This window comes from Jaculus jaculus, chromosome 17 (assembly GCF_020740685.1).
Source record: "Jaculus jaculus isolate mJacJac1 chromosome 17, mJacJac1.mat.Y.cur, whole genome shotgun sequence".
Taxonomy (NCBI): Eukaryota; Metazoa; Chordata; class Mammalia; order Rodentia; family Dipodidae; genus Jaculus; species Jaculus jaculus.
In genome coordinates, this window is record NC_059118.1 from 31,292,126 (window position 1) to 31,311,646 (window position 19,521).

General features: G+C 39.6%; 1 protein-coding gene and 1 non-coding gene across 2 annotated transcripts in view; one reads left to right on the forward strand and one right to left on the reverse strand.

Moving 5' to 3' along the window:
* The window catches only part of Clstn2 (calsyntenin 2), a 660,628-nt gene that overhangs the window by 313,985 nt on the left and 327,122 nt on the right, over window positions 1–19,521 (forward strand). The gene's annotated exons all lie outside the window — the stretch shown is intronic.
* Window positions 9,285–9,389, reverse strand: LOC123455655. The gene has a single exon (XR_006634044.1). It is a non-coding gene; the product is annotated as a U6 spliceosomal RNA (small nuclear RNA).

The window sequence follows — 19,521 nt, forward strand, 5'->3', positions numbered from 1 at the left end:
AAGTCACGTACACAGCCCCCACCCTAGATGATTCCACTCAGCTGGGAACTGTAGGGTTTTATGGACCTTTAGGATTTTGACACTCAGCCACTACCATCCCCTGAGAACAGTTAACAAGCAGCCGGAGCTCATGGGGCTCTGAACGTTATGGAAGGACATGACTCCCATTCCCCAGGCTGCTGTGTTTGGCGTTCACAGAGGTGATGGGGCCTGACGGAGTCCTTACTGCTCAACAGCCTGTGGAAGAAAAGCACTCATTCCCTGAATGATTCTTTCCCCCTAGGAACACTGCAATATTGTGCCCAGGATAAAGGGCCCATGTCAACCCACACTGCCTCTCATTTGAGACTCACATATGAACGTGTACATGTGCTCTCATGGTCATTGCACTTTGCATGTACTTCTTTTTATCAATGCCCACTCTTGGCTCTTCTATTCGACTCAGTTCAAATCTTGATTCTTGCTCCTGACTCAGAAGCTTGTGTTCTATAATTATTTTTCAAACCATACTCCTGATGGCAAAGGGCGTCTCAAGTTTCATCTCCTCTCATTTCCTCTCATCCTGCTATCCTCTCATCCTGCTATGGCACAGCCTGTGGTTGGCAACCTGGGGACTGCATGCAGTAAAGCCCATGATGGGCAGGGGTAGAAATGTGTGTTGGTCTCTTATCAAGTTATAATGTGTTAAGTCATTATCTAGGGACTAACTTGAGACTCAATATTTTAATCCAGACCAGAAAGACCCCTCAGGTAGGTAAATAATTGGCTAGTGATATGGTTCCTCATAAAAGAGTGATGAGGGAGTTTTGGTGTCCTGGAACATATGGATAATGGGCACTCCATTGCAGTGGGCTAGGGAATGAAGGGGGGTTTAAGTGAACAGAGTGGAGAAGATGGAGGTCCTCTAGTATGTGCACATGTGTTTGCATAACTGAAAAGCAGTATGTTGTGTGGATGCTTCATTGGCCACAGTGGCTACAAAGACATACTAACAGTCTCTTGAACATTCAGGCATACAGACAATGATTGTCATTTATCTGTATGGATCCTTTACAAGAAATGCTGAGTGCTTAAACACCATAGGATCATGCAACAGGAAACTTAAGAGCCTTTGTCCAAGGACCAGTAGAATCAGCACCACCTGGGAGCTAGCTGCAGTGCCAGCCCATCTACTGTGTCAGGAGCTAGCTGCGATGCTATCTACATCTACCATGTGGGGAGCTAGCTGCAGTGCTGTCTACATCTCCTGTATCGGGAGCTAGCTGCAATGCGAGCTAACTGCAATGTCAACCCATCTACTGTGTCAGGAGCCTAACAAAACATGAGCACATCTGACCTTCCCCATTCAACTCAGGTCTGTGTCCTAACATCTTCTGCAAAATCCATGGCTCCTGTTCTGTCAGGAGATGTATCAGAAGCCCCAGAGGACACATTGAGACAAAGTCTGCCTATATCCTGTCATTGAAGCTCAGCTGTGGTTAAGAGGTGGATAGTTGTCAGTCAGGATTATGTGGAAGCATGCCAGAGGTCTTGCTCACACCTGCCTACACCCAGGTGTGTTCCTGTGGGACTGTAGTTCCTGATAGATGTAGCAGGAGATGAAAAGGTTCAGAAAAGATAACTAGACAGGGGATGCACTTATGATATGGTAGATACTAAGAAGAGAATTACTTTAAAGATAAACTCACCTCACTACCGCTATGACATGTTATGTAGGACCAGCCATGTTCCCAATCCTATCTTAGCATGCATGCGTGTGTGTGTGTGTCCCATTTGTACACATTCTGTCACACTTACATGCTTTTACACACACACACACACACACACACACACACACACACACACACCACATCAGACCATGCTTGGTTCAGTGTTTAGCTCACTCATATGTCCCAGCCTTAAACTCATCTGGCATACAGTAGCTATTTAAGAAAATTTACTGAAGTCAGCCTTATTGAACCTCTCCCCAAACACATTTCTGCCTGTATTTGTGCTTAACTTTTACTGGGATTGCAATTCTAGTTTGTTTGATGCAATTTGTTTGCTGTGATGCTCGTTCCTACAGAATGTTCATTATATCTCATTTATTTTTTAAAGTTCTATAGCCTAATTAATTCTGAAGTGTTTTAGTTTGCAAATACTAAGGAATATCTTGTGGTGGACTTCCAAGACCTCAGCTATGCTAGCAGGCAGCTGCCTCTGCAGGGAGCAGTTTGAGCAGGAGGCCCCAGCCTTCACTCACACCCACCACCGACCCTCTCCTCTGGGCAGCCCTCCATTTTCAGAAGACCCTTTTCAGGCCTTGAATGAGTTGTTCTGTCTTGTCTTGACAGGTGCATTCCAGAGCTGGCAGTGTCTTCTTCACTTGGTTTTTATTCCCCAAGTTGAGGGTTTAATAACCCTGCTGAGGATGGCCCCCAGTGAAAAGGGGTGGGAGAGGGGATAGAAGATTATAACCTGTTGGAATACAACCAATATGCAATATTTTCATACTGTACAGTCCATAATAATAAAAATTTTAGAAAGAAATGCCTGCAAAATAAATGAGATGGAAGTATACCTATAAGAAAGTTGAAGAGACCCATTAGAGCAAAACAATTTCAATTTTCTCATAATCTAGTACAGTGAATATCTTGAGGCAGCTGCCTCTGTGTGAGGCACTGTACCAGGCATGATAATGTAGACATAAAGTGAACTCATATTAAGCCTCAAGAGGCATCCAGGCTTGAAGGAGAGACCAGTGTCTGAATAAAGAAATGGCCCAACTGTGAACAAGTGGGACAAACAATGGATGTACAAGGCTTGGAACTTGCAAAGACTTCATTAGTACTTGATTCTTAACCCGAATATGATGAAAGTAAGTTTGTGGAAGAACAACAATAAATTGACAAAGTCGACAAGAGGGACAGAAATCTACAGAGTTAGTGTAAATTGTCAAGGCCATGGAGCGGCAACCTATTGCTATGTATCAGAGGTCATGAACTTTCAAGAGAAAAAAATGTAATGCCACAAATGCACTCAGTCACAATAAGTACTTCTTGGTCTTATCCAGGGACAACACAGCTCTGCAGAGACCGAGTCCCACTGTGATTAAGGAAGGTGCCACTTTTTGGACTTTGTTGATCCTCAGTGGCTTTGGACATTGGCCTCACCCCCTTGAGCTGCCTTTGAATGTGTCTGCTGCTCTGATTCAAATGGCTAGTAATCTATGGTTAGGACACATGTATTATTGATTTGCTTATATCCTTGAAGTCTTATTATGCAGTATGGGTATGTGGAGCTTTTTGTAAAGCTTACACTCAATAAACTGTGAATCTGTGAATGTAAATAAGACAACTTGTAAAAATGAACTTACGTTACTTCCAACTTAAATTTTATTTTCCTTTTACTTTAGCTTATTTATGAGCCAAGAATGACACTGATGGAGAATCTGTTTCCACACTAATAACACTAAACTAGATTTAGATGCATATCAGATGGAAGCTGGGTATCATTTGTAATTATGAGTAAGGTGATGTTTTATTATTTTACACAGAATTATGAGTTTTGACTCTACATGAAATGTTAATTGAATGCCTCGTACCCCTTCAATCAGGAGGTATTCCTGTTAAATTCTTGGTGTGCATTTCCACCAAAGAAGCTTTCACAGCCAGGAGTCAATGGAAACATTCTAAATTCTAGAGCTCTTCCTGCCCCCTCGTGTAACAGAACCAGGTGGAGGAATCATGCACGTGGACCTGATGCTGAGTTATACATTCTCCCTTTAATATAGCTAAGCCATGCGTTCCTCAACTGTACAATGGGCATTAGACCAAGTTCCCAGGGTGAGGGTTTCATGAAAAAACAGAGTACATCACATAGAAAAATGCCCAGCCTATAGTAAAAGGGCTCATTATTACTTTAGTGATTTTATTAAAGTCTCAATAAAAGTAGAAAATCTCAAAACAATAAATAATTCCAAGAACTTGGAGAGAGTGACAGGCCACATTTTGGTAGAAAGAGGGTAAGATGTGATTCTGGGTAAACTCCAAAAGGAAATGTTGGGCTTATTAGAAGCTCTCAAGGGAACACTTGTACACCAGGTCCTCCTTCCCTACTTCTGAGAGTCAACGTGGGCAGTAACAAATGATATGGGCTGAGAGTTCTGATGAACGTGGGCTGTAATCCCAAAGTTATTAATAAGGATTAATAATAGTAATTGGTTATTGTAAGGAATCTGAATCATGGATCAAAGTGGGGTTTTCATTATGCACTGACTGATACCAGAAAACAGTGGAAAACACATCTACCTAGTTGGGCTTTTGAAATTTCCTCCTCTACTTAAGGATAAATGTCATTGAGATGTGGGTGCTATTTTTCAGAAAAATGAACTGAAGATCATACCAGGGATTTGCTGTGAACCTTGGGGTCTTGATTTATTTATCAGTAACACGTATCCTGTAAGGCTCTAAGACATTACCCTGCATCTCCTTCATGGTCCTATGCAGAACCAGCCAGCTATTAGCAGTTAGCAGTAATTAAGACCCTGTTCTCCATAGAAGTGTCAAATATCTAGGTTTTCTTGGGATTTACCTAGCTGTAGCCCTAAAAATCCTACATTGCAGGACCTGGGCATCATGAAAAGTCCTTTGGCCAAGATGACAGTTGATCCTCTTGTCTGCTCCTCACGAGGAAGACCTTACCTTCAGAAAGTTCTCTTATTCTTTCATGAGCATGACAGGCACTTTTAATACTGGCACTTAGGAGTCATAGGCAGGGAGGTTGGGAGTTTGAAGCCTTCCTTAGCCATATAGTGAGTTTGAGGCCAGTCTAGACCATATGAGACCCTGTTTCAATATACAAAAACAAAACCAATAATCACAGTATCTCAGAATTCCTCGGTACTTCCTCCCTTCCTTCCCTTCTTCACTCCCTCACTCCCACACTGTTTCTCTTACATGAATCCCTACAGCTCCTGAGCCATGTAGAGCCCGAGGCAACAGACAGCTTCATGTAAGTGACATGCTACTTCCATAGCTGTTATTCTAATAAACAGGACTGGTGTGGTATTGGGGAGTCTGTCATGCCCTGAGGATTATTTTCCTATTCAAACAATTCCAGCTGAAAATCTGAGCCTAGATGAAGATAAATCAACACTAACAGAAGCTCTGGCTAGAGCAATTGCCTTGAGCTCAAGCAAAAACATTGAGTGAGTGTGGGTAGCGATGACTGCAAAAGTATAACAAAGCAACACAACACGCTTTGGGTCAGGGTTTTCAGAACGGCTTACTTAGTGCTGTGAAACTCTCTGGAGGAAAGCAAGTGATGTTTTGTGGTCTCACAAACAGACAGGACATAGAGTAGGACAATTATAGCACATGGCTTCCATTGGGGTACTAACCAAACAGACACTTTGCATATGTTCCCTAACTTCATCTTACTAATCCTATGTCATTATTATCTCCATTTTACAGATGAGAAAATTGAGGTTTAGGGTGGCTAGACAGGAGGGAGTTATTTTGTAGGCCATGTTATCTGATTTTTTTTAAAAAAAGCTATTCTTCTGTCACATGCTGACTTCTAACTATGTACATTTCACTTAGCATTCTTGGAAACTGTCATAACTCATGGGTCCTAGCCAAGGCAGCATGGTAGTGCTGGGAGTTGGAGATTTTCCAGAAGGCTTTGGAAATATATGAGAACAGGTCAGTGATCAAAGATCTTGCCCAGCAGGCCAGTTCCTTGAAGCAGAAAGAAGAGTGAGGGATATACCTTGCTCTGTGGCCTGTAGCTGTCAGGACCCAGAAAGCCAAGCAGCCAAGCAGTGTGAGCGTGGAATTCAGGATGAGTAAAGCCAATTTGAGAAAGGGAGCTACCCCTCGACAAGAGGCACTTGCTGAATTTTTCATCAGAAACATGAGACTCATTTGTGCTATGGCCTACCAAGACAAAGAGACAATGTGCGAGGAAGGCAGGAATTATTCAGCAACTTAACACTTTCTGCCAGTCATCTTGAAGAATCATAAATTTGCTCAATGCCAGTTCAAAGATGCTTACTCCATCCTGAGACCATCCCCAGGGCATGGGCACTGGGCAAGGCAAATCTAGTTCTACCTCCTGGGGTTTCACACTCCTTTTGATACCACCCCCACAAAAAAAAAAAAAAAGCCCTAACCTAAGTAGAATGGCTTATTTTATTATAAACTGAAGAACATCTCCACATCAGACACTTACAACTGAGAGTCACAACTATTTGACTGTGTCTCCTGTGGAAACTGGGACTATTTCATGAAGTTTTCATAGGAGAAAAATGAGAACAATCTATATCAATTACCTTTTAGAAGTCAAATTTACATAATCATTAGATGTAATAATATTCATGACAGGCTTCCCCAGAGTGTCAGAGCCACTGTCCCTGCCAGAGAATGGACCTAGAGGAGCAAACAGTTCTTCCCACTAAGAGTGAGGAGCTGCACTCAATTACAATTGGGTGGGCTTTTATCCAGGAATAATTTGACCAAATGAGTGTGAAAACCCACTTAGAGGAATAAAAAGAAAAGAAAGAATTCTCTTTAATTAATCACTCTTTCCCCAAACTTCAGAGTAAAACAAGAAAATTGAAATCTATTTTAATAATATAATCTTCATGAATGTGAAATATAGTTTTAGGCAGGTCTTAATTCAGAGCTTGCTTTTTTTTTAGGAAAAGAATATTGCTTTTGTGTGACCTTTAATAAATCCAGAATGACAGTATGGAATTATGGTATAATAAAGGGTTTCTTAAGCAACTGAATTCTGAGACAAGCCTCTTCCATCCTTAGCTGTCTGTGTGCACATATCTCATACTGTGACATTTGTGCCAAGCATATGTTGCCTGGGAGTATACAGAGACTCATGAATACATGGTCCCTCTGTGCGGGCCACACCCATACCCTCTTTGGCTTACTTTACCTAAGTCTAGCATTATACATTCAGACACTGCAGGCCAGAGGAAGGAATGACAGTCTAGAAAATAACTCCACTGTGCTCAGTATAAAATCTGGTATCTCTCCTAGGGCAAGGGTATCATGAAGTTTTCCATTTGTAAGAAAAAGGAAAAACAAAAAGAACAATCCTGAATGTCCTGTTTAAAAAAAAACAAACAAAAAAAAAAAAACTGTAGCCTGTGCAATTTATTCAGTATCTGTTTCTGTACTTTGGTAATTTGCCTAGTTATTAAATGTATATGTCTTATGACTAAGAGTCTGAAGAGCTAATTTGCTTTCCTGAATCTTTGGCAGAAAGAGCTGAAAATGTTTCCTGAAGACGAGACAATATCTTTAGTCTGATAATTGACATCCAATTCCCTGATGGGGTGTCAGGGAAAAAGGAAAATGAATGGCTACAGCTGAGTACCTTTCTTTCCTCCCTTCCTTTCTTCTTTCCCTTCTTCCTTCCTTCCTTTTTTCCATCTCATCTTCCTTCCTCAAATAAAATTTACCATTTTGCGGCTGGGGAGATGACTTCAGTGGTTAAGGTGCTTGCCTGCGAAGCCTAAGGGCATGATCAACTCTCCAGATTCCACGTAAGCCAGATGCACAAGGGTGAGGCAAGCTCAAGGTTGCACATGTTTACTAGGTGGCACAAGAGTCTGGAGTTGGCTTTCAGTGGCTGAGACCCTGGCACGCCAATTCTTTCTCTCTCTCTCTCTCTCTCTCTCTCTCTCTTTAAAATAAAAATAAATAAATAAAAAATATTTACAATTTTTGCAAGCGCCGTGCTCTGTGCTGTCAGTGGTACATTATGCATATGGCACAGGGGCCATCCTACTGCTTTCACGGAGCTCTGGTAATGAAGAAAAGGAGGAAATAGACATTGGCAAGAATGGACAGAGACCTCTGAGGAGAGGAGTCTGAGTGGAAGCAGACACAGCAGCCACCGTGGAGGAGAAGGGATAGGCTTGAGGGATGTTTACAGATAATGGGCAACATGCATGAAGTGGGAGGTTGCCACTGTGGTACAGCCAAGAATTGCATGGCTGGGCTTGGCAGCAGGTCAAGAAGAGACAGCAAAGGACAGAGTCGCACGTCTGCCCTGAGAGACAGATTGTATCATGATGCTATTTTAACAAGCATACTTGGCAAAGAATAATGGAGAGGCCCTGAAAAATTTTAAACAAGAGAGTAATACAAGAAAAGTTTGAAGACAGCATTGTTGGAAGGAATTAGACTGGTGAGTTAGTGATAAGGGGAAAGAGCAGAATCCAGGATTGATTGAGGAGAGTAGAGAAGGGAAGTTGGTTCAACAGTGGACCTCAAGGCAAAAGTTTCAAATTTTGTAATGATTTTGACAGCCCAACCTTGTAGGATGACCCAAACTGGCACTAAAATGCTCTTTCCAACTTGTGAGGCCCACAGGTCAGCAGCATGGACCTCATCATGGGCCTGTTAAAAATGCAAAACTTCACATATTCATTTACAAGCCTTCTGATGCATGGGAAAGTTGAGAAACCAGCTGTGCAGAAGCTCAGGAAGGAGGGCACAGCTCTGCAAGCATAGCTGTTCAGCTTCTGTGCTGGTCAGTTCTGTGTTGCACACGAATGCTTTAGCTGAGTTGGGTATGTTTTTCAAGGAAACGAGCAGTTTGGAGACATGAAGGGCTGTGAGCTCTTCAGCCTCAGTGCAGCTGATTATATTAAAGTCACAAATGGCTTTATATCACTGAGGAAGCCAAGCAGGCCAGACCAGTGAGTTAGTATAAGACTGTAAGAACTCTGCTACGTAGACAAGGCAGAGAGAGGGTTGGCATGCGGGAGAGATCCTAGGTTTCAAAGTTAGAGCTGCAAAGACAGAGTCAGCTCTTTATGGTCACAGCATCCCCATCCCCAACTCTTCTTTCCTGTCCACTGGGGCTGATAGCCTCTTGTAGTCTTTCCAGCCCTCTTCTGCAATGTTCCCTGAGCCTTGGAGAGCATGTTAGAAATCTTAAGTGTTGATCTCCTGACAGCCTCTTATTTTCTATTTTGATGACTTTTGAGTCTCCTCACTATCTCCCACCATCACCACAGAGAAATTTCTCTTGCCAACCCCACAGTGATTACTAATGCCCCCACCCCACAAGACCTTTAATGTTGTGATCCCACAAAAATTTTTGACATAGTGGATGGAAGAGGCCAAAAGGAATGAGACAACAAAACGGAAGGAGGACTACATTGGAAAAGCCAAGCCCTCAGTGGAATCGGAGCAGGGGAGAGGGACAAAAAGAAACCTGATGGGAATACAACTGAATAACAGTATGTTCATATATTAAAGTTTCCAATAACTTTCTGAAATATGAAACACTTCACTAATTTGCATGTCATCCTTGCACAGGGCCATGCTAATCTTTTTGTTTCATTCCAGTTTTAGTGTATGTACTACTGAAGAGAGCACACAATAACTTTTTTTTAAAGCCTCCCTTTTGGTGAAGATTGTATCCAAACTATATGTTTAGAATGTTACTTACAAAGGTAACCTCATAGAATGCTATTTTTTAAAAAAAGATTAAACCAATTCCCAGAGGAAAATGTTTATTGCATTTGGCTGTCTGCTGTTCTAGCACATGACTGGACGTCTAGTAACTCCTCGCCGAGGTGTGTAAAATGGGTTTTTTATCACATCTGCCTCACTGGGTATTTGTGTAGAATTAAGGAATTTAAAATAAAAACCATATTTGGCATAGTATAGCCCTAAAAAGTGGTGGTTTTTATTTTTGCAACTTCTAGGATTAATTTACAGTTGGTCTTTGTGCTCTATCGTTCCCACTTTCCATCACAGAACATGCACTGAACCTGGTCTTACAGGGAAAGTGTGCTTCTTTGGGCATACAGAGTTTTCTCTTTTGAGCTGAGCTGTCCCCATATTGAGCATTTTAGATTTAAACTTCTGTGTGATTCAGTCCAATATAAAGATAAGTATCATTAACTAAAAGTACCATCAGGACCACTGTATGACTTTATGAAGAATGGGGTTTTGTTATTTCATGCCTAAATTCAAGAAGTGGATGTCTTTCTAAGCAAGTGCATGCTAGACATGGGTGTGCTGTACACATGATTCCATGCTAGGTCCCACAGACTGGACTTAGGACATACTTAATGCACAAGAAGATTAGGAGATCAATGGATGTGACACAAAAAGATATGATGGCAGACACTTTGCTAATGCTTTAACAATAAACTAATTTATTCATGAAATTAAGTTCAGTGTTCACAAAAGAGTTGAAGAGGTGTGTAGAAGATCAATTTCAGACACTCAAAGCAAATATACTTCATGCCAATGAAAGACCTAACATAATTAGTAATCTGCTCTGTAAATAGCCCTTGGTGCATACTGCCCCTGGAATGATTAATATAAAGAAATGTTTATGTGGGAAGTGAAAAAACCATAGTCCAGTTGACAGTGCCTAAACATCTACATAACAGCACTTGCATAACAAGGAGACTCTTCTGTTTGCAAGATGCACACCACTTAGAGAAATGATGGAAAAGATTTAGTGTAGCTCATTTAAATGTATTATGATGGTAATCCCAGCACTGGGGAGGTTGAGGTAGAAGGATCACCATGAGTTGAAGGTTAGTTTGAGCTACAGAGTGAGTTCCAGGTCATCCTGGGCTAGAGTGAGACCCTACCTTGAAAAAAAATAAATAAATAAAACAAAAAGAAAAGAGAAGTAACTGGTAATCTCGCTGTCACTGAGAGGTAAGCACTGTTAGCATTCTGGCCTATTTCTTTCATGTGTGTGTGTATACCAAAAGGTAACATTATATAAATAGCATTTTTTCTGTATAATATTAAAGACTTCTCATGTCATTAAAATGTCTTGAAATGTGTTTTTAAGTGGGTACGAACTGTTCTGACATAAAGATATGTCATAATTTAATTAACAGCTCTCCTGCTGCTGGACTTGTAGGCAATTTCTAAACCTCTGCTGATATGGGCATAAATATTAAAAGGCAGCAATGAGCATGAGAGTGCAGGGATTCCTTTTACATATTGATTTCATTTTCTTTGCATATGTACCCAGGGGTTGGATTGCTGAAGAATGTGATAGATTTTCAATTTTTATCTGATGCCTTCATGCTGTTTTCCAAAATGATTATGATCATTAATACTCACAAACAAACATTTTAATATATGTATAACATATATGTATATATATATGCATATATATGTGTGTGTGTGTGTATATATATATATATATGGAGAGAGAGAGAGAGAGAGAGAGACAGACAGACAGACAGCACAGGCAAGTGAGCGAGCTTGGAGTTTGGGACTTGAACTCTGGGCTGCCAGGCTTTATAAACAATAGCTTTGAACCACTGAGCCAACATCCTAACCCCATTTTAAAATTTTTCTTCATTTTAGGTGGCTTTTAGTTTGTAATTCCATTTGCTTGTTTTTGCTTTTATTGCCTGTGTGTTCAGGGTTGTTGTGTTTTAATCATATCACTGTCAGACATCATGTGAAGATTTTCTCTTGTGTTTTCATCTAGAATTACAGCTACAGGTCTTACATTAAGCCTTCGCTCCATATCCAGTGATTTTTAACATAGTATAAGGGTCCAGTTTCATTCTTCTTTATGTGAATATCTAGTTTTTTCAGCATCACCTATTGAAGATATACTTTTCTGCATTTGCTCTTGTCACTTTTGCCAAAAATCAATTGATTATAAATATATGGGTTTATTTTGGGGTGTTCTGTCTTGTTTCATTGGTTGATATGTCTGTTTTTAGGCCAGTATGATGTTTTAATTGCAACTATTTTAAGATGTGTTTTGGAATCAGGAATTATGATGATTCCAGCTTTTTCATTTTGTGCAAGATAGCTTTGGTTCTTCAGTGACTATGAATGCATATAGATGGTTTTCATCCATTTCTATGGAAAATGATACTGGGATTTTGATAAGGTTGGTACTGATTTTGTACTTTTTTTGGACAGTGAGGACATTTTCACAATTTTGACTATTCTAATCCATGAATGTGAGATATCTTTCCATCTGTTTGTGTTTTTCTTTCATTTCTCTGTGTTTTATGGGTCTAAGTACATGAATCTTTGCCTCATTATGGTATTCCTCACAGTAGCCAAGAAATAAAAACAACCTAAGTGTCCACCAATAGGTGAATGGCTAAAGAAATGTGGTATATACAGGGAATATAATCCTGTTCAGCTCTTAAAATGAGAAAATTCTGTCATTTGTTACAAAATAGATGGATTTGTAGGCCATCAAGCTAGGTGAAATAAGCCACAAAAATACTAAATGATCTTGCTTTTATGGGGAGTTTAGTCAAGATGAACCCATACAAGTAGAGAATTGAACAATGATTAAAATGACTGAGGAGTAGGAGGAAGAAAATGAGTTTTTTAATAAAAAGATAAAAAGTTTCAGATATATGAAGTTAATATATTTTGAAGTCTATTACACAGAAAGCTGACTATAGTATATAATATAGAACATATATCAATACTATATTATATACGGTTGAATATCTTATAAAAAGTGATAGATGTGTTAATTTGTCTGATTTAATCATGTCATGCTGTATAACACATTGTAATTCATATATAATTTGTCAATCAAAATTAATAGTAGTGATATATTTTAAAGTATTAAGATGGTCTAATGATCACTTTAGGTACAAGGATTGGTATACAATGACCACTTCTGTGAAAGCATATTAGTCTGATTTCAGATTCTTTCCTTAGAGTGAAGTTCCAGCAGACACATACATATAAAAAAAAAAGTAGAAACACCCCCAGGCTCTTCACATGTATACTTTCCAGATTTTTCCATTTTATACATTCCTACTATCAATACTATCACATGACCCTTTCATAAAATCTTGAATGTTTCCACTCCTATTTTTTTGACAAAATTCTCTCACCGTTGTTTTGTTGTTCCTTAATTATTGACAGTGCACACTCCCTCAAGTTTATAACATTTTAAAATTTCCTCTTTTACATTCTCTCCTCCTAGCATTTTCAGCTTTCTTTATCCTGCTAAAATCTCTTTAGTGGTTATTTAAACAGACCTGGAGATTAAGAAAAGGCCCTTTGTGGAAACTTTCATCTACCAATTTGTTAATTCCAGATGGGCATTGACATTTGCATAGACATATGTAGCTGAAATTACTTTAATACTTTGTGCTTAGGTCAAATATTTATACATAGAGTTTTTATTTGACAGCTAATCCATGGCCCAGCTTTGGGAAGACATTGTTTCCTCCATGTGGCCATAGATTATGGATGAGCTCATTTCCAATTCATTTGTCTTTTCCTTTTTCTCCTGCAATTTCTCTTTAGTCAAATCCTTGGGAAAGCTATAAATGTGTCTCTGTAAGAATGAGAATTCATGATGCTGATGTGAAGTTTGTCATCTCCTATTTGTGGCTGCGATATGCACTCTGTTCAAAGCTGAGTGAGGATGAATGTTCAACTGCTTTTAGTTCAATTTCATTACTTCCTTCTTGTACATCTTTTTCTCCCCCTAACTTCCTTTAGTGTCTTTTGTGGAAACTTCTAATACATGTCATATGATTGCTAGAAACTGCAAAACTCTCTGATGAAAAGTAGTACTTGGGAAAGAGCTCCTCCGTAATTACCTTTACTTTCAAAATCTGTTCTCAGTATCTACTCTATCACTAACAAAAATCATGATATGCATATAACATCACAACTGTCTCTGTGGAGGAAACACTGAGCCACACAAGAGCCGTCCTTTCAGTAAATGAAGAGCTTCAAGATGTTGTATCTATGCAATTTATTCCATGTTTGTGTCAACCCCTGTTATAATTTTACTTTAGCCTCCATGTATTTTTATCACATATCTTTGCTATCAAAATATTTTCAGAGCTTGATTTACCAGTTATCACTGATGATGAGGGTTATGTCAAAGTCAGTCAGATAGCTAAATGGCATGATGTTTTAAACTAGGGCTTTTCAAATCACCTATTCATGTCCAATTTGCTATGTAACTGTGGTGACTTTCTTCACATCCCCAAGGTTCAATTTCTCTACTTAGAAAATGGAAATTATAGTAGAAAAGTTGCAGATTTCAGTAAACACACATATGTATATGTATAAATACATATATATATATACATACATAGAGAAACAGAGACACAAAGAAATTACATTTTTAGCAGTTTTTCTTGCTAATGGAACTAGCCCAATATGAAAAAAATGTAGTGTGGAAGCCAGAGGGACTGATGGCTGGAGTGAAGGTGAGTGATCTATATGGACAATTCAGATGCATCTGTATTTAGCATGGCCATGAACTTTCCCCAGCCCATTCACCTTCTTCATTGCAGGCTTAAAACAAAAAGAACTAACCTGTGGATGGTATTTGGCTTGGTGAAAATAAAAGAGAGGGGTGAGTTTACAATAACTAAAGGCATTTGAAATGAAGGTTAATGATAAGTTAAGAAATCATCTGAAAAAAAACAACAACAACTTCCGGTTAAGATGGCGGCGTAGGTACCACGCCAAAACAGCCTAGGGGGGAAAAAGACCAAAAGAACTCAGCAAAATACACACTTTTACTAAAAAGTGAGGTGTATAGGAAATTGAGGCGGCAGCGGAGAAGTAGAAGAGTTATAGAGCATCCAGAGCCTGCACAGGCGGAAAAGCGGCCCCGGCAGCTCGGCCGTGGAGCAGAAGAAAGCCGCCAGACTCTCGGCTCGAGCCCCAGGAAAAGCCAGGTGCGGGATTTTCCCCTCACACCGCGCTCCCCGCAACTCGGGAAACGTGAGGGGACAGCGGCAGCGAGCAGCGGAGGAGAAGACCGCGAGGTAGAAGAACACGTGGAGCAGTGAGAGATCCAGAGAAGCCGCGGCTCCCTCCCCTCCCCCAACGCCTGAGCCCAGCTCCAGCGAACACAGCAGCGGCCCGGGACCCGGCCACGCCAACTTGGGCTGACAGCGGGACCCAAGCAGGAGCTGAGTTCGGCAGCAACTTCAGCGGCTCCAGCACCGGTACCAGCGGCCCCAGCAGCAGCGGCCCCAGGAGCAGCAGTGGCGGCAGATCCCGCAGCAGCGGCTTTGGGGGGAGCAGCAGTGGTGGACACGGCAGCGGCAGCTTCAGCAGCGGTGGTGGCACTGGTGGTGGCAGCTACAGCAGCAGCAGAGGCAGCAGCAGCGACTCAGTTTGCCCCGTAGGAAAAGCAAGTGCCCAGCTCCAGAAATCAGAACAGCAGCCCGACGACCCTGGCAGCAACTTGACTGAGACCAAAATCACCCAAGGTAACTGGGATTGCACCAGGGAAGGGTCTCACTTGGTCACAAGCTGACTTGGATCCCTCAACAGACCAGAAATCTAAACCTCTTTGTTGATAGAGGATCTGGTCATTATAATAACTACTCTTGCATACATACTCGGGGCTGTTTTTGATTGAATGTGTATAGTGTTTAGTTAAATTTTAGAATCTACCAGTATTTTATTCCACTCAGCCTGCTTGAATACTCCTATAGCAGGGAAACTCAACCCCTAAGAACATCTTTGTAGATACTCTGAGAGTCTTAAGAGCCACACCTAATACCTTAAGGTCCTACCCTGAAAATATATTACATCAAATCAATTGATACAGCTAAGAATACACAGCTAGCTAGAAAATCCAAGCATTAACTTAATCCAAGATGCAAAAATATATACATTATAACACAAGAAACACTAAAAAGCAAGACGATATAAATCCACCTAAAAGTATTAATGCATCAGAAATGTCCTCCAGTGAGAAAGAGTTAGAGGAAATGCCTGAGAAAGAGTTCAAAAGAATAATTATAAATATGTTCAAAGAGGTCAAAGAACACATGAAAACAGTCAAAGAAGAAATCAAAGAGGAAATCAAAGAGGAAATCAAAGGAATCAAAGAAGAGGCAGGACACCAATTTAATGAAATAAAGAAGGCAATACAAGACATAAATAGGGAAATAGAAATAATAAAGAAAAACCAGTCAGAATTACTAGCAATGAAGAACACAGGTAATGAAATAAAAAACTCTGTAGAAAATCTCACCAGTAGGATGGATGAGGGAGAGGACAGAATATCTAAGCTAGAAGATCAGGTGGCAGACCTAATGCAGTCCAACAAAGAGAAAGACAAACTTATAGAAAAGTATGAGTGGGAATTTCAAGATATTCGGGACACTATGAAAAGATCCAATATAAGAATTCAGGGCATAGTAGAAGGAGAAGAACTCCACTCCAGAGGCATAGTAGGCATCTTCAACAAAATCATAGAGGAAAATTTCCCCCAAATTGGGAAAGAGGTGCCAATACAGATACAGGAAGCCTTTAGAACCCCAGCCAGACAAAACCCAGAAAGAACCTCTCCTCGCCACATTATACTCAAACTTCCAAACACACAAACCAAAGAAAAAATATTGAAAGCAGTTAGAGAGAAAAATCAAGTTACCTACAAAAGCAAGCCCATCAGGATTACAGCAGATTATTCAACACAAACTTTTAAAGCCAGAAGGACTTGGAGTGATATATTCCAAGTTCTGAAAGATAACAACTGTCAACCAAGGTTACTTTATCCTGCAAAGTTATCCATTCAAATAGATGGAGAAATAAAGACATTCCATGACAAAAGCAGGTTAAAGGAGTATTTGAAGACAAAACCAGCTCTACAGAAAATACTTGATAGAATCCTCCATGCTGAACAAAAGGAAAAGCACACATATAAGGAACCTAGAAAAAACAAGCTATACTCAAATACCAGTTAACAGAAGAGAGCACAGGTAGAACAAGTAACACACACACACACACACACACACACACAAATGGCAAACATAAATACACACCTTTCAATAATATCTCTTAATATCAACGGTCTCAAAGCCCCAACGAAAAGACATAGATTTGCAGACTGGGTTAAAAAGCAGGATACTACAATTTGTTGTCTCCAAGAAACTCACCTTTCTACAAAGGATAGACATTATCTTAGGGTGAAAGGTTGGAAGACGGTGTTTCAAGCAAATGGGCCTAGAAAACAAGCAGGGGTTGCTATCCTAATATCAGACAGGGTAGACTTTAGTCCGACGTTAGTCAAGAAAGATAAGGAAGGTCACTTTATATTGATTAAGGGCACACTCCAACAGGAGGACATTACAATCCTAAACATATATGCACCTAACATGGAGGCTCCCAAATTCGTCAAACAAACACTATTAGAACTAAGGTCACAGATAATACCAAACACAGTGGTGGTGGGTGACTTTAACACCCCACTCTCATCAATTGACAGGTCATCCAGGGAAAGAATAAACAGAGAGGCATCTGGACTAAATGAGGTCATAGAAGGAATGGACCTAACAGATATATACAGGACATTTCATCCAAAGGCTGCAGAATATACATTCTTTTCAGCAGCACATGGAACATTCTCTAAAATAGACCATATATTAGGACACAAAGCAAATCTTAACAAATTCAGGAAAATTGAAATAATTCCTTGCATTCTATCTGACCACAATGGAATTAAACTACAAATCAGTAGCAAGAAAGGCTATAGAGCATACACAAAATCATGGAAACTAAACAATACACTACTAAATGATGAGTGGGTCAATGAAGAAATCAAAAAGGAAATCAAAAAATTTATAGAGTCAAATGATAATGAGAACACAACATACCAAAATCTCTGGGACACAATGAAGGCAGTTCTAAGAGGTAAATTTATAGCCTTAAGTGCCTATATTAAGAAATTAGAAAGGTCGCAAGTAAACGACCTAATGCTTCACCTTAAAGCCGTGGAAAAAGAAGAACAAGGCAAACCAAAAATTAGTAGAAGGGCAGAAATTAATGAGATAGAAACAAAAAGAACAATCCAAAGAATTAATGAAACAAAGAGTTGGTTCTTTGAAAGGATAAACAAGATTGATAAACCCTTAGCAAATCTGACTAAAAGAAAGAGAGAAGAGACACAAATTAATAAAATCAGAGATGAACAATGTAACATCACAACAGATTGCAGAGAAATTCAAAAAATCATAGGGACATACTATAAAAGCATATACTCCACAAAGTATGAAAATCTGAAAGAAATGGATGATTTCCTTGATCTATATGACCTACCTAAATTAAATCAAAATGAGATTAATCACTTAAATAGACCTATAACAAACATGGAGATCCGAACAGTTATCAATAATCTCCCAACTAAAAAAAGCCCAGGCCCGGATGGATTCACTGCTGAATTTTACCAGACTTTTAAGGAAGAGCTAACACCATTGCTTCTTAAGCTTTTCCAGGAAATAGAAAAAGAAGGAATTCTACCAAACTCCTTCTATGAGGCCAGCATCACCCTGAAACCAAAACCAGGCAAAGATAGAACAAAAAAAGAAAATTACAGACCAATCTCCCTCATGAACATAGATGCAAAAATTCTCAACAAAATATTGGCAAACAGAATACAAGAGTATATCAAAAAGATCATTCACCCTGACCAAGTAGGCTTTATCCCAGAGATGCAGGGATGGTTCAACATACGCAAATCTATAAATGTAATACATTACATAAACGGGTTGAAGGACAAAAATCACATGATCATCTCATTAGATGCAGAGAAAGCCTTTGACAAAATCCAACATCCCTTCATGATAAAAGTCCTACAGAGACTGGGAATAGAAGGAACATATCTCAATATAATAAAGGCTATTTATGACAAGCCTACAGCCAACATATTACTAAATGGGGAAAAACTGGAAGCTTTTCCACTAAAATCAGGAACAAGACAAGGTTGTCCACTGTCCCCACTTCTATTTAATATAGTTTTGGAAGTCTTGGCTATAGCAATAAGGCAAGAGACACACATAAAAGGGATACAAATTGGAAAGGAAGAAATCAAGTTAGCATTATTTGCAGATGACATGATTCTATACATAAAGGACCCTAAAGAGTCTACTAGCAAGCTGTTAGAGCTGATTAAAACCTACAGCAATGTAGCAGGATACAAAATAAATACACAGAAATCAGTAGCCTTCATATATGCTAACAACAAACACACAGAGGATGAAATCAGAGAATCACTCCCATTCACAATTGCATCAAAAAAAATAAAATACCTTGGAATAAACCTAACCAAGGAAGTAAAGAATCTATACAATGAGAACTTTAAAACACTCAAGCGAGAAATTGCAGAAGACACTAGAAAGTTGAGAAACATCCCTTGTTCCTGGATTGGAAGAATCAATATCGTGAAAATGGCAATCTTACCTAAAGCAATCTACACATTTAATGCAATCCCCATCAAAATTCCAAAGGCTTTCTTCATGGAAATAGAAAAAACAATCCAAAACTTCATTTGGAGTCACAAAAAACCTCGAATATCTAAAATAATACTGAGCAACCAAAATGATGCTGGTGGTATCACCATACCTGATTTTAACCTATACTACAGAGCCATAGTAACAAAAATAGCATGGTACTGGCACAAAAACAGACATGTAGATCAGTGGAACAGAATAGAGGACCCAGATGTAAGCCCAAGTAGCTATAGCCACCTGATATTCGATAAAAATGCCAAAAA